Raw genomic sequence first — 16,496 nt, 5'->3', positions numbered from 1 at the left:
TCCTATATCCTCCAATTTCTCAAAATTCTGGTGATCATCCTTTGACATCCAGTGTTGACTCTACTATAGTTGACCTCATCCATCACTTTATCCTTTCCCCTACCAAACTTAAGCCCCTCTCCCCAGTACCATAAAATCACACCACTAAAAGGAAAATCACTGCATACAAGTACATGGCCTATGTCTGATTTTGTTATATAACTTTAGAATTTGCTCCAGTGTCAGAGGGAGCAGGTTACTGGTTACCATAATTTGTCAGCAGTTAAGCTCTACTTGAAGCTCTTGTTATTACTAACTGTGCTACTTTATCCAGGATGTCATACATGTCACAATCAATTTTATTCCCTATATGATAACACTCTGTATCTGGCCATAATCATCACCACAACCCAGTACCAAAAGGATTGAGTGCTGAACAAAATAGTAACTTTGCATCCTTTACAAATTGAGAAGGTAAGTTCTTGGGTTAGCTCTAAAGAGCCACTCACATCTAAAGGACATCGCAGAAGAACAGACATCTCCTAGGAAAGCCTCAATACTTGTGATAAATCTCTCTATCATAACTAATCAGCAAGCATCAACATAGAAAAAAAAAACAAAATAAAACAGAAAAAAATAGAAAATGCACCCCCAGGTCCCCAGCCAACCCAGGATAAGCCTGAAACGTGATGAGATAGATGAAATTGGAAGTCAAACACTGGGACTTTCTGAAATGATAGCAATGGAAATGAAAAACCAAATCGGAAATGTCTATAGAAAAAAAAATCATCTTAGATTGGGTGTGGTGGCACACAACCTGTTATCCCAGCATTGGATAGTGAGACTGAAGATTGGAGACTGAAGCAAAAGATTTGCTACAAGTTGGAGGCCAGCCTGGGCTAAAAAGTGAGTTCAAGGCAAGCCTGAACTGCATAGTGAAACTCTGTTTCAAAAAGACAAACAGAAAAATAAAAATAATAATAATAATCTTTTAGGTACAAAAAGAAAGGATGCTTAAAATTGAAAATATTAGAGAAGACACAGATTTTAAAAATAGATGAGTTTAGAAAAATGATGGAAACAACAAATGCCAAATGTACAAAAAATGGAATCCACAAAAGATCCAAACAAAATCCAAGAGATTAAAACCTCCATTGAAAGTATATGCATAAGATCGAATGAAGGAGAAGATAGAATTTCAGATTTTGATGACAGAATTGCAGCTACAGATCATGAAAAGAAAGATATCATAAAATAGCAACAGACCATGAAAAATCAATCCAACAGCTACAAGTGCAGCAACAAACAATAACACAAAATTAACTGGGGTCAATGAAAAAGCTGTAGACAGCACAAATGCCATAAATAATTCTTCACAGAAGTAACGGTGGAAACATCTCAAGTATGCGTAAAAATTTGACAAACAAATAAATGAATCATACACAAGTCCAAAGGCCATGACCAAAATAAAACTACACCAAGACATATAATAAAAATTCCAGAAATTCAGCACAGGAACAGAATATTAAAAGTGGTTAGAGATAAGAAACAGATTGCCTGTGAAGAAAAGCCCATCAGAATCATGGCAGAATTTTCAACATAAACTCTCAAGTCAAGAAGGGCTTGAAGTGAAGTATTTCAAGTTTTGAAAGAAAATAACTTCCAACCTAGACTAACATACTCTACAAAGCTATCTTTCAAAATCAATAGAGAAATAAGATGCCTCCATGACAAAGAAAAACTGAAGAAATTAATATCACCAAACCAATCTTACAAAGAGTGCTATAAGATAGTCTAGCCAGAGATGAAATTGCCACAATTCCAGCAATAACAACAGAAAGAAACCAACAAGCAGGGAAATCAGAGGGGGAAAAGCAGGAAACCAACATCAGGAAAATATCATGACAAACTCAAGTGAATATGTATCAGTTATAACTTTTGATGTAAATGGCCTCAAATCACCAATGAAAAGAAACAGACTGGCAGAGTGGATCAAGAAACAAGACCCAACAATATGCTGTAAACAAGAAACACAGTTAAAATAAAATTCTTAGACAGAAAAATCAAAGGATGGAAAACAACCTTTCATGCAATAGAAACAGAGAAAAAGGCAGGGGTAACTGTTCTGGTTGAAGACAATGTAAACTTCAAACCAAGAATGATCAAAAGAGATAAAGAAGGTCACTAAAAATTTGTTAGGGAAAAATTTCAAGAGGAAGAGATAACAGTTATAAATATGTATGCAACAAATATGGGAGCACCCAACTATGGAAGACAATTATTACTGGACATGAAAAATCAAATAAACAATAACAAGATTGTAACACTGTTACAAAGAGATAGAACAACTAGACAAAAATTCAGCAAAAAAAAAAATGTCAGAACTAAACCAAATTTGTGAACAAATGAATTTAGTAGATGTTTTCAGAGTGTTCTCCTCAACACCATTAGGATACATTCTTATTAGCTGCATAAGGAATCTTCCCTAAAATGGAGACCATATACTAAACCCACAGCACATGATTAAGTAAATGCAAAGGAATTGATATTATTCCGTGCATATTTTCTGATCATAGCGCATTGAAATTGGAAAATAATGCCAAAAGAAATACTATCTCCCTAAACAACCAATGGGTCACAGACGAAATTAAGGAAGAAATTAAACAATATCTACAACTAAACATGAATGCAGATAAAGCATACTAGAATATATGGATACAGTGGAAGCAATCCTAAGAGATAAGTTTATAGCAGTAAATTCTCACAGTAGGAAAACAATGAGCACAAATAAACTATCTAATGTCACAACTCAAGCTTCTAGAATAACAAGAGAGGCCCTAAGTTTGTATGAGGGAGGGAATTACAAAGATCAGAGTGGAAATTAATGCAATGGACATTAAGAAAACAATACAAAGAATTAATGAAATGAAGAGTTGGTTCTTTGAAAAAATAAATAAAATTGATATACCCTTAATCAACTTATCAAAGAAAGAGAAAAAAAGACTCAGATTCCTTCATTGAGGAATAAAAAAGGTAAAATCACTAGATTCTGTGGAAATTCAGAATACCTACTTTAAAAATCTTTTCTCTCATATGATGGATAACACAGAAGAAACGAATATGTTCCTTGATATATATGATTTACCAAAGCTGAATCAAGAAGATATAAAAACATCGAATAACTCAATATCATTTACTGAAATTACAAATGTAATTAAAACTTATCAACAAAAAAAGCCCAGATCCTGATGGATTCACAGATGAATTCTATAAGAAATTTAGAGAATATGGAATGCCAGTACTCCTCGAACTAATGATATTGAAGGGGAAGCAATTCTCCCTCATTCCCAAAGGCATGTATTACCCAGATACCAAAACCAGAGAAACTCAACCAAAAAAGAGAACTAAAAGGCCAATCTCAATAATGAACATACATGCAAAAATCCTCAATAAGATACCAGTAAACAGAATGCATCAAGTCATCATGACCAAGTGGGATTCTTTCCAGGAATCCAGGAATGGTTCAACATACAAAAGTCACTAAATATAATACACCATATCAACACAGGCAAAAACAAAATTCACAGGATCATCTCAGTAGATGCAGAGAAAGCTTTTGACAAAGTCTGACATTCATTCATGATAAAATCCTACAGAAAATCAGATGGATAGTCTTTACTTCAACCTGATCAAAGCCATCTAACACAAACCAAAAAACAACATCATACTAAATGAACAAAAACTAAAAGTTTTTACTGTAAAATCAGAGACAAGGATGTCCACTGTCACCACTCCTATTCAATATAGTATTGGAAATCTTAGCCATAGCAATTAGACAAGAGATAAATAAAAGGAATAAATATAGGAAAGGAAGAAGGTAAATGATCATCATTCCCGGATGACGTGATACTCTAGATGGATTATGCCAAAAACTCCACCAAAAGATTTCTAGATATAATAACCAAATTCAGTAGTATAACTGGATAAGAAGTAAACATTCAAAAATGAATAGCATTACTGTATACAAACAAAAAAGTCACTGAGAGAGAAATTAGCAAAATCACACCTTTATAATAACATCCAAAATAATGAAATATTTAGGAATCAATTTAACAAAGGAAGTAAAAGATATATGTATTGAAAATTACAGTACTCTGAAAAAAGGGATTGAAGAGGATATCAGAAAATGGAAAGATAGCACTTGCTCATGGATAAAAAGAACGGGCATAGTGAGGATGGCCATAGTCCCAGAATTAATGTAGATTTAATGCAGTTCTAATCACAATACCATTAGCATGCCTCACAGAAAACTAGAGAAACATTCCTAAACTAGAGAAAACATTTCTAAAATTCATTTGGAACCAGAAGGGACTTAGAATGGCAAGCCAATTCTAGGCAATAAAGGCAAGGCAAGAAACATCACAATCTCTACCTTGAAATTATACTACAAAGCTACTTTGACAAAATCAGCGTGGTACTGGCAAAAAAGAAAAAGAAAACCAGGCCTGAGGATCAGAGTAACCAATTACAAAATGTAGACACAACTACAAACACATTCAGTCACTTTTTTATCTTTGACAAAGGGGCCAAACATGCTCACTGGAGAAAAAACTCTTTAATAAATGGTTCTGAGAAAACTGGCTCTTTGCATGCCAAAGACTAAAACTAAACCCATGCCTATCACCGTGCACTAAACTAAAGTCAAAATGGATCAAAGACCTAAATATTAAAACAGAAATACTAGCTCTACTGAAAGACAAATTCGTTAAAAATCTTGAAGACATTGGTACAGATAGAGAGTTCATGAGCAAAACCCAGACTGCAAGGAAATACTTCAAATAAGCACAAACTGGAATCTCATCTTATTAAAAAGATTTTGCACATCAAAAGAAATCATCAGCAGAGTAAAAAGACAACCCTGATTGGGACAAAATTTTAGCCAAATGTCCCTAAGACAAAGGACTAATACTTAGAACATATAAAGAATTTAAAAAAAAATCAGAACTCCCAAATTCAAAGACCCGATCCAAAAACAGGCATCTGAGATGAATACACAACTCTCAGATGAAGAAATACAATTAGCTAATATATGAAAAAATATTCAACATCAGTAGTCATTTGAGAAATGCAAATTAAAACAACGCTGAAATTCTATCTCACTCCAGAAACAATGACTATCATCATAAAGTCAATGAATAACAAAAACTGAAGGGCCTGTGGGGAACAAGGAACCCTTCTCCACTGTTGGTGGGGGTGTAGACTGGGACAACCGCTCTGGAAATCAGTGTGGATGTTCCTCAAAAAACTAAGGCTAGAAGTCTCATTTGACCAAGCTATTACTCTTCTCAGTATCTTCCCAGAAGAACTAAAAATATCATACCACAATGATGTATGTGCACCCATTTTTATAACAACACAATTTAATATCTAATCTTGCAAACAACCCAAACACCCATCAACTGAGGAATGGATAAAAAAGATATGATGTTCTTATACAATAGAACAGTACTCAGCTAGAAAGAAGGATAAACTTGGGACTTTTGCAGGTAAATGGATGCAACTTGAGACCATATTCCTAAGTGAAATAAATTAGACTATTATGTGTAAACATTGTATTGGATCCCTAGTGTAAGAAGAGGAAAGAGTAAATAAGATTCAAAATTTACAATAGATATTTTGAAATGGGAATAAACTGTTCCAAAAGGATAAAAAAATGGGGATGGTTGAAAGGATAAAATAAAGAAGGGAAAAGGAAAAAATACATATGTATATGATAGTTAAGGCATAGTTATACTACTAATTTCTGTTAGTTTTTTGAAAAAAAAGATTTGCACCTATATTGTAGGATCAATTTTAATGCCTATGTCTTCTAATATGAGCAACTACTTTGAAGATAATAATATGCAATGTAATAACTACTGTTACTCTCCTACTATTTGTTTAGAAATTTTGTATCATTGTTTTAATTGTTTTTCACTTTAAAATAAATATTGTCAATTGAAGAAATAAAAATAAAGAAACTTCATTATTCTTTATATATTTTATTCTTAATTTTGAAAATCTACATAGTGAGGGACTTAACATGATTCCATGTGAATGACAAGAAGCTATCTAAAACAGGCTCAGTCTGATGTCACATCCCCAGAACATTATCACTCTGGACTCTGAACCCCAAGTTCAGAAATAGCCACCAGTGACAAAGTAAGTGCACCCACAAGGTTAAATATTGCATTGTTGCTCTCATGGGAGAAGCCTGAAGGGTAAACAAGGAACATAATAGAAGATAGATATTGGGAAGGCAAGGATAAGGGTGTGAGGAGGAAGAAAAGAGTAGAAGGAAAAAAATGTGTGAAAATGAAACAGTGGGAAGTGGGGAGGGGGGAAAGTGTTGGGAGAGGGAGAGGTAATCCAGATACATCGGCAGAGCAGAGCGTGGTGGCACCTGTGATCACAGCACTTGGGAGGCTAAGGCAGGAAGCTCACTACAGGTCCCAGGCCAGGCTGCAATACAAAGGGAGTTCAAGGCCAACCTAACTGTCCTAGTGAAACTCTGTCTCAAAGATCCAAAAAATTAAAGAAAAGATTCTCAAAAGAAAAGTACACGGCACCTATGATGAATATGATCAAATATATGACATACATATTGCAAATAAAAAATACAAAATTTAAAAAATAAAATAAATGCACCAAAGTCGCCTTTACAGTGAAAGTATGTTTAACAAAACTATTTCACTTGATTTCATGTACTGTAATTCACATAAATGATAGTAAGTCTTCCCAGCATTAGCCCAAATATGAAGAGCCTCAGTATGAAGTGTGTAAAAGAATTAGGATGATTGCATTTTAAGTAAAGGATTCTAAGTTCTGAAATATAAATAAATACAACCATTAGAAGTTTTATCTTAAATAGTACAATATTTTTATTTCACATATGAGAATTTTTCATTTTAAAAGCATAAGAGAATTTTAAAAAATATTTTTAAAAGAACTTTTTTAAAACTCTTGCAATGTCATAGATGTATAAACTGTATTGCATTAAAATTGATGCTTAGGGTCTTGGGTTCCATATAAAATATTTGAAGACTTGATTGATTGTGGCTGATTTTAAGAAAGAAAATAATACTAAGAATCTATATGTGAATCTAAAATTATGTCAATTAAAATTATTTTTAAAAGCATTTTCTAATCTTAAGAAGAAAAGCTTAACTTTAACTTTGTGGGTTAAAGAAAAAGTCACAGAAAAAGTTATTCATATGCAATGTGGATCTATGGAAAGGTTCTGAAAATATAACCTAATTTATATATATATATATATATATATATATATATACACACACACATATAGAAATACATATGTAAAATACTTAACATAAGGTTAGAAATTGTATATAAAATTATTAAATTTTAATAGTGATTAAAATATAACTATGAATTTATTTTGAAGATTAATTTTGCCTTTAACTTTGTACTAGTAGATGAAATTACTGAAGAAAGCAATGTGGAGAATTTTGGAACTTGGCATATTTAGTTTTATGAAAGAATGTGTATTTCTTTATTAAACTTGGTAATGTTTCATACAAATACAGAATTTCAACTAAAATGTGACATAATTGAGGGAAATATTTATGTTTATAAAGCTGTTCCACCAGGAACTGTCTTAATGTGTTCTGCTGCTACCCCAGAAAATACAGAGTAATTTCACTTAGGGTCTCAAAGGTTAGAAGTCTAAAACTGTGCGGCCATATCTAGCAAAGGTCTTGTACTATATCTTATTAATAACAAAAGTCCAAGCAGGTATTTGGAAGAGAGACAAAACCCGAGGGACAGATGCTTTTTTCCTTTCAACTTGCTATTGTGAGAATGAATTCACTTACTCAAGAAAGATATGAATCTCTTTAAGTGACTTGCTTACTTCTCAGGTGCCTCATCACTTCTCAGTACCATAACACTGATATTTAAATTTAAATTTCAGAGAAAACAAACCACATCCAAATCAGTCTGAAGATTATGTAAATTTTTCAAATGATCTCACTTGTATCCTAAGGAGATAATATCGCATACAATTCCCAGCCACCTTTCAAAATGTGTTTTACTTTAATAAGCTATAGTTTTATAATGTCTTTAATTTTTTTTGAAAATATAGTTTTTCACAATCTTATTTTAGCAAATATTTGTATTTAAGCAAAGGCTTATGCAAATGTAGATCTCTGTATTTTGTTCACCTGTAATTAAAATGAGGATACTAATAATACAAAGTCAAAAGAGGAGTTTGATCTAAAGCTCAAATACATTCTTAATCTGTAGAGTATTCTTTGAAAATTATATAGACACCTAAAGTAACAGGAGTTATCTTAATCTTCCAGAAGTCAAACTGAAGACAAATTGGGAAAATAATAGTAATTAGGAAAATTATTTCGGTTTCTGTACTGTAAACCTTGTCTAGTGATAAATTTCACACCATAAAATTAAGAATGGCTAGTAATAAATAACTAGAACAAATTAAGTGAAAAACTTAAGAAATATAATATAAAGTCAAATTTATTAGAGATTAAATTTAAAAGGTAACAAACATAATATATATATATATATATATAAAAATCATTAAGTCATTGAATTAGAAGTTGAAGTAGAAGGAAAGATTGATGGAAACTATTTCAGAAAAGTTTGAAGTTCAGCAGTTTGAGCTTTACCATAAACCCAAGTCAGACACTTGCGTTTGCCAGACTGAAAGCTGCCACCTTCCAGAAGCTTAGAACTACCCCAGTGCTGTAGAAATGCCTGTGTTCTCACAATAAATCCTGCTAATACCAAATCTGCTCAATAGCAAAGTAGCAAGATGACAACAGTGTACTTTGACCACAAACCCAGCAGCAGAACTTGGCTTTCACACCACAGCCACTTTGATTCAGCTCTAACTGGCTATTTTAGTTATTTTTCTTGTTGTTGAGATGAAATACCTTACATCCAAAATTAAAAGAAGAAAGGTTTAGCTTCCAGTTTGTAGAGGTTTCGGTCCAAAACTGACTGGTTACAAGGGAGAGTGGCATTGCAGAGGAGCATAACAGAAGAGAAACAGCTCATGGTGGGCAGACACCATTAAAGCAGTGAAGCAACAAACCAGTAAGCAACAACACTGACCATCTTTCTGTCTGTTATATTCTATCCAGGCTACCACTCACCCCAGGGCAAGGTAAACTTAATCTTTGGATTGCACCATGAGTCGATTCCAGAATCATGTTCTTACTTCAAGCATCATGCTCTTTGGATATAGCACTTCCAGAAGACTCCACCTAGGACTGCATGAGGCTTTGTGGGGACATCTAGACAAAAGCCATAGCACTGGCCCAGAGCATATTGTAGTTCAGACTTGCCTTGCATTTATGTCACAGAGCATCTCTTTTTGCTTTCTTCCCAGAGCTTCTTGGAAGTGCTGGTGTCTGTGGGCTCTTTGCAGACTCTTGTCTAGAGCTGCAGACCAGTGAGTAGCCCTGGCACAGCCTGCCTCTTAGAGGCTGACAGGAAGTGGGTACCAACTTCCTTCTCATTTGCAGGCAAATGATCCATGCAAATTTCTCTGGAGAATCAAGGTATTCTGCCCAAAGCAGTGACTTCAAAAGCAGCCAATATTGGCTGCCTTTCTTCTCTTATTTTGCCTGCTTTCTAAATTCTGCTTCATGGAAGCAGCTCCCAAATGTATTACCTCCACCCACATGCTACTCTCAGGCTCTGCATTTAAGAAAACACAAACCAAGATTTCGAGCCCTCCCCTTGTTCCTAATTTCACTCATCTCATAAAAGTGATGGTTTAAAAACTAAGATGTAATCATTCGTGGCTTTTGATTAATGATCAATCTATCTCAATCTCATGACAATTTTTTCTAAAACAATAGAAAAAGGAGATATTTCAAACATTTCTGAAACCCCTTGCTAATTTCAACAGTTTATTTTTGTTCATCTTTATCTATTTTCAGTATACAGGTTTAGCATCTTGCTTTATGATTTATTTCCTGTAGTTCAAGGATTGCAGTGCAGAGGAAATGTACTCAGTATTACATGTGATCCACCCTTGTGCACTGTATACATACGTAGCTGTTAAGTTCATTTTGTGCATTAAGTGATGGGTAAATTCATGATTTAAATAGCTACTGTGCTTATTACTTTTGTCTCTTTACTGAAAGAAAATACTTGACACCCGAAGTGTCAAGTTAGAGGGTTCAGACCATACTCAGCTGACTTCAAGATGGTTTGGTGTGGCTAAGGGGTAACCATTGGTGGCAGCTGCAAGGGACAACAGCAAAAAGGACAAAAGGGAAGAATATCCCTCCTCCCCTCCCCTATATTGTATTCTGGCCCCCCAACCCTGAGTGGGCACACCACTCACAACATCAGTCCTAGCACTAGACACAAATGCTAGATTCGGCTGTCTTTGAAATGCCTACCCTCTCCATGACTGCATGAGGCTTTGGGGGGACACTTAAACACAAACCATAGCAGCTATCTTCAATGGAAGTTTGTATATATGCAAATTTTTTTAAAAAATTTTATTTTAAAGAGGGTAAAGTTGAACATAGCAAAACAGAACAAATCAGATCAGAAAAAAACGTAAGTGACACAGATTTCAGAGCAAGACAACAGGAGATTATCACTGGCTATCATAATGTCTCTTGTTTTCTTCTAAATAGTTGTTGATATCTTCACACACAATGAATTCATACAAAACAAAACAATATTAAACTGATCAGAACAGAATGATGAAGGCATCATAGGCCTTCAAAACCAGACAATAGAGAAATCAACAATGACTGCCATAATGTCTCTCATTCTCTTCAAAATAGCTGCCCACACCTTCATGTATGTTGAAATGAAACAACGCAAAACAGACTAAAATCACTCTGAGCAGAGAATAATAGTGTTGCTGAATTTCACAGCATGATGCTACAGGAATCAGCACTGGATACTATACTGTCTCTTTTTCTTCAAAGTAGCTGTTCATTTCATCATGCATTATATAATTCTCATAAACTTTATCAGGAGAAGTTCTATGCATGCATGAATCTCTACATGTATTACATACCTATCCTTTCTGTATGAGAAGAAAAAACAAAACAAAATAAAGCAAAATCCTAGAAAAACAAGAAACAAAAAAGGCAAATAAATAACAATAGCAAAGAGCCCAAAACTCTGACATTACAGGCCTTCAAAACAAGGTAGTAGGAGCATAACTACTTTTTATTTTACATAATGATCTTCAAAAGTTCCTCAGATTACCATACAAAAAATATGTACGATTGTTTCAATCCTATGAAATTTTTGTTCCAAGAACTTATAGAATCAGCACAATCATCTTAGCTATCCTGAGGGTGTTTATATAATTTTAGATACTTTTTCTTTTCCTTTCCATTTTCCTTTTCCTCATTTTCCCTGAGATATTATCTTTCACATTTTAAGCAAAGTCTTATCCTTTCACTGTATTTATTGAGTATTTTGTATCTTATTCTTACCATTTCTTACACCAGGGAGACTATACAGTATTTACATATGTGAGTTTGATTTATTTCACTAATGAGTGTGGTCTTGAGTTGCATCCATTTACTTATAAATACCTTAGTGTGATCATTCTTTACAGTGGTGTAATATTGCATTGTATAAAAATACCACATCTTTTTTTATCCATTCCTCAGGTGATGGGCATTTAGGTTGTTTCCAAGATCTGGCTATTACAAATTGTGATGCTATAAACATGGGTGTATATATACAGTGAGAATTTTTTGAGTTTAGTTTAGAGACAAATTATTATTTTCCCAATTAAAAATGGAATAAAAGTTGTTATTATCTAAAAGTTTTCCATCCAACACTCTTTAGGATTAGAATAGATCTAAATGAAAAGAATCAATATAATAATACTCATTACTTATACTATTTGTTGTTTGGGTTTTGTATTTTTTTTATTTTAAAGATAATAAGGCCAAACAAACCAAAACAGAATAAATCCAATCAAAACAAAACAATGAAAGTAATATAGGACTTCAAAACAAGATAATAGGAAATCAACAATGGCTACCATGCCTCTTGTTATCTTCATAAATAGCTGACCATGCCATCAGACAAAATAAAGCCAAACAAATTAAAATGGAATAAAACCAATCAAAACCAAACATTTAAAATGATACAAGGCTTCAAAACTAGATAATAGGAAATCAAGAATGGCTACCATAATATTATCTTCAAAATAGCTGCCCATGCCATCAGACACAATAAAATCAAACGAAACAGAACAAAACCTAATAAAACAAAACAGTGAAAATGATACAGGACTTCAAAAAAAGATAATAGGAAATTAACAATGGTTAACACCTTCCCTTTTTAGAAATTTCCTGCCCTTTCACTTTCACAATATCTATTGTACATTTTGGATCCCACTAACTCTTTATTTTTTTATACTAGGGAGACAACATGATGTTCATCCATGTGATTTGGAACCATTTCACCCATGAGTATAATCTCAAATTGCATTTATTTACTGACAAGATCCTCGAGATTATCCTTCTTTATAACCAAGTAGCTTTCCATTGTGTAAAAAGGCATAGCTTCTTTATCTATTCTGTGTTGATGAACGAACTACCCTTGCTTTTCTCTGGTCCCCTGTCACACTGGAGCATTGTTTTCTGTCCTTTGACTTTTACTCTATCAATTTCCTTTTGAGTTAAATGTGTTTCTTGTACAAAGCATATCAATGGATCTTATTTCTTGATCCACTCTGGATCTTTTTATTGGTGAACTGAGGCCATCTACATTAATGGTTGCATCAAACACGCACTGGCTTCTCTGTATCATGTTATTTTTCCTGCCATTGTCTCTTTATTTTTCCCCTCCATTCAATTGTCTGTCACGCTTGGTGTGATCCCCCTCTGCAGCTGCTCCTGGAACTGTGGTCGTATTTATCTCTCTCTAGAATATCCATAAGTACTCTTTGTAGGATTTGTTTGGCGATCATGACTTCCTTCAGTTGTTCTTTGTCATGGAAGTATCTTATTTTTCTATTAATTTTAAAAGATAGTTTTGCAGGGTAAATAATCTGCCCCCAGCTCTTCTTGGCTTGAAGATTTGTGTTGAGAAGTCTGTTGTGATTCTGAATGAGTTTTCCTTTGTTTTCCTGTAACAGTTTTTAATGTTCTGTTGTTGTGCTGAATTTCTGGGATCGTGTTGTTTATTTTGGTTATGGCTAGTTGGAGGTTATGGCCTCATTTATCTGTATATCAGTTCCTTTTCCCATATTTGTCATGTTCTCTTTATTACTTCTGTAAATAGTCTTTTATGTCATTTGTGTTGACACCTGCTTTTCCACAGACACCTAACAATCTTAGATTATTTTTCTTTGTATCATCTTGCAGTCGTTGAGTTGTTGTTTCATGGTTCCTTGTTACTTTTAAGAGTTCTTTCTTTTTGAAATCACTAGCTGCCATCCTGTCTTCAAGGTCTGAAAATCTGTTTTCAGTTTCTTTAAAGCAGTTTTACCAGCTTTCAATGGAGTTTTAATTCCCCAGATATCTCTTTAAATCTGTTTCATGCATTCCAGTTCTTCCCTATATTATTCATTCAAAGTTTCTCTCATTTTCCTATGCTCTTCTTTTTTTAACCTATGTCTTCTTTAGATATGCTCAGCAACTCTTTTATTACGTTTGTCATTTCTCCTTTTACCTGAGATATTTCTGATCTGATTTCTCTTACAGCCCTTGAAGTAGTTTTTTAAAATTCATTTATCCTCATCCCAGAAATTTCAGATGTGCAAATTTCAATTTCTTCCATGTCTATGTCTCCTGGACTTGTTTTGTGTAAGCTGGAGGCCAGAGATCACCTTTTACTCCTTCATCCTGACATTTTCTAGGTTCCACCAGATGAGCCAGTTCCCAGGTACTTCCATTGGCTACCCATTCAAAATATAGGGGAATAGGCCAGGCACCTGAGTTTCTCTGAACCTAAGTTCCCAGGGAGGTGGTGAGGCATAGGACTGGCTTCTCCAGATCCACCTGATTATACCCAAGGGGCTTCCCTGATGGCCAGTGGTCACACAGGGGCAAGGCTGACTGCTTCTTCTCTCAAGTCTGGCTGCTGTTTCTCCTGTCCCTCACTGGTTACATGTGGGAAGTGCCCCCAATGTGGAAACTATTCTATTTGACAAAAAGTTTCTTACAATATTGTTTGTCACCCACAGTAACTGAGAGAAATAGAGAATAAACATCTCACTAAATTAAACATGTTTTTGCTTCTTCAGTAATGTTTAGTAGGTCTTTAATAAAGGAGAAATTGATGAACACTAAGCCAACCCCATTAGAAAGATCAAATGAGAGAAAAAGTAAATTTAGTGCAATATAGTTAAAATGTCTCATATATATATACGTATATATACTTATACAATAGTCAAAGTATAATAACTCATATTAAAATAAAATAGAATATAGTTATAGTTCTCAGAATAGGCATGTTTTAAATTTGTTTTTCTATCTTTGCAAATATTTAATGTCAAAGTATTTTATTTTGTTTAGTTAATTGAAATATATAAACTAAGAACAAAAGTACTTGTTTTCTGTGTATACTTAAATTATGTCAATTTTTTTGGATAGCTAGTCATGGTGATACATGCCTGTACTACCAGACACTTGGGAAGCTGAGTGAGGAGATGTACAAGTTCAAAGAGAGCCTGGACTAAAGAATCAGGTCCTGCCTCCAAACAAAAGATAAAAAAGGATTTGGGACGCAGCTAGGTATACAGTGTTCATGGTTCAGTCACCAATAATGTGAAAGTAACTTTTGGGATACATATATTGCAATAATTCTGTTTATCTCTCCCTCTGTTTCAGAAGGCACAGAGAAAGAGAAATAAACAGAATTAATATAGAAGTTTTCCCCTCCTTATACAATTTGAATAAGAATGACTCCAATTTCCATTGGTGGCTGACCATTTGGATAAACATTTTAAAAGGATTTGCTTTTTTTTTAAAAAATGGATCAAACTTTCCAGGCAGGCATTTATGCCACTGAGCTGAATCCCCAGCTCAGGATTTATTATCTTGTAGCATTAATTATGAAAATATTTTAAATCAAGTTTAAGCAAATTAATATTTTTGAATATTACAGTAGGATTCATTTTTAAATTTTTACTTGGATATGAAAAATTTCAAAAAGTATATAATGACATCAAACTTATTTTCAACCTGAGTAGCAGAGAAAATCAGAAATTAGTAATTTCCTCCTTTTTCTCACACTCTTTATAACACCTCTCAAAACACCATGATCAGGCAGTCACTTGTAGTCAATCTGCTGCTGATCTCCACTACACAAAGCCATTTATTATTCATTCTTGATGAAATATTCAGATAGTCTACTACTGTTCGTGTTTGAAAGATTCTATATGTATTCACCATTTAGGAAAAAAGGGAATTTTTTCCTCTTTTCTTTACCAAATAAAATAAAATAAAGCTCTGTAGGATTTCAATTTGCCCTTCACCTCTTCTAGGATGAAGATGCAGAACTGAACTTTGCCAGAGAGTGCTGGTTTTGTGAGCCCACACTTCTGGCAATTGGAAAGTTCTGGCCCTGCTGGAAACCTTACCACACAGCAGCTATGGCAAGAATTAAGAGGACATCAAAACCTCAAACAAGCTACACTCCTGTGGATTTGGGGAGAAACAAGACACTGCAACATTCCTTCTGCCGTTTCCTTGGCAACGTCCATAACAACTCTAATACTATGGGTCTCTGTTGTCTTAACTCTTCAGTGTGTCAACTGAATGAAAACTTCCTTGAGGAAACAGTTCAGCCTACTGGGTGGAGTTGCATAAATTAAACCCAGCGATGCGCAGCCTTCTGACTTCTTCCCATAGCTCACAAGGTGGAGGTTTGGAGAGGGACACTGACAGGGTGAGCGATACACAAACTCCTCCTCACAGCAGAGAGTTTCTTCAGAAGAGACTCACACTGACACTGTTTAGGAGTGACTTGTATGGAAAAATAACAAATACTCCAAGCAAGCATAACATTAAATTATCCTTGCAAGTCTCCATCAAATATATTTAGTAAGGAAAAGAAATCCAAAACCCAAGAGTTGTATATAATCACATTTCCAAAAATAACAGAAAACAGTAGATGGCTTTTAATCGCCTGTATCCAAAATAAAAAAGAAAAGATTAGGGACATTTTATTAGGCCAACTTTATCTGTTAATTCAAAAATAATAATTCAAAGCAATTATCTAATTAAGTGAGTAAATTATACACTTAAAGGAGGTGGGGATGGAAAAGATAGTGAATGTTGATTATTAAAACCTTGGAAGTATTTGATAAGAACTACGAAGGGGTTTAATTATTTGGAATTTTATGAAATGCATCTTTTGCATAAATATAAAAGATGTCAAGAAGTGCTCCTCCTCTACCCTTTCAGACATGTAGTTTTCACAACTTCACCCAGTAAGGTCTAAAGTATTCACATTAATGCCCTACCCACTGCTGAAATATTCAGATT

This window comes from Cavia porcellus, unplaced genomic scaffold (assembly GCF_034190915.1).
Source record: "Cavia porcellus strain 051 isolate PalLab524CR breed Dunkin Hartley unplaced genomic scaffold, mCavPor4.1 scaffold_26, whole genome shotgun sequence".
NCBI lineage: Eukaryota > Metazoa > Chordata > Mammalia > Rodentia > Caviidae > Cavia > Cavia porcellus.
This window is presented reverse-complemented; position numbering follows the sequence as displayed.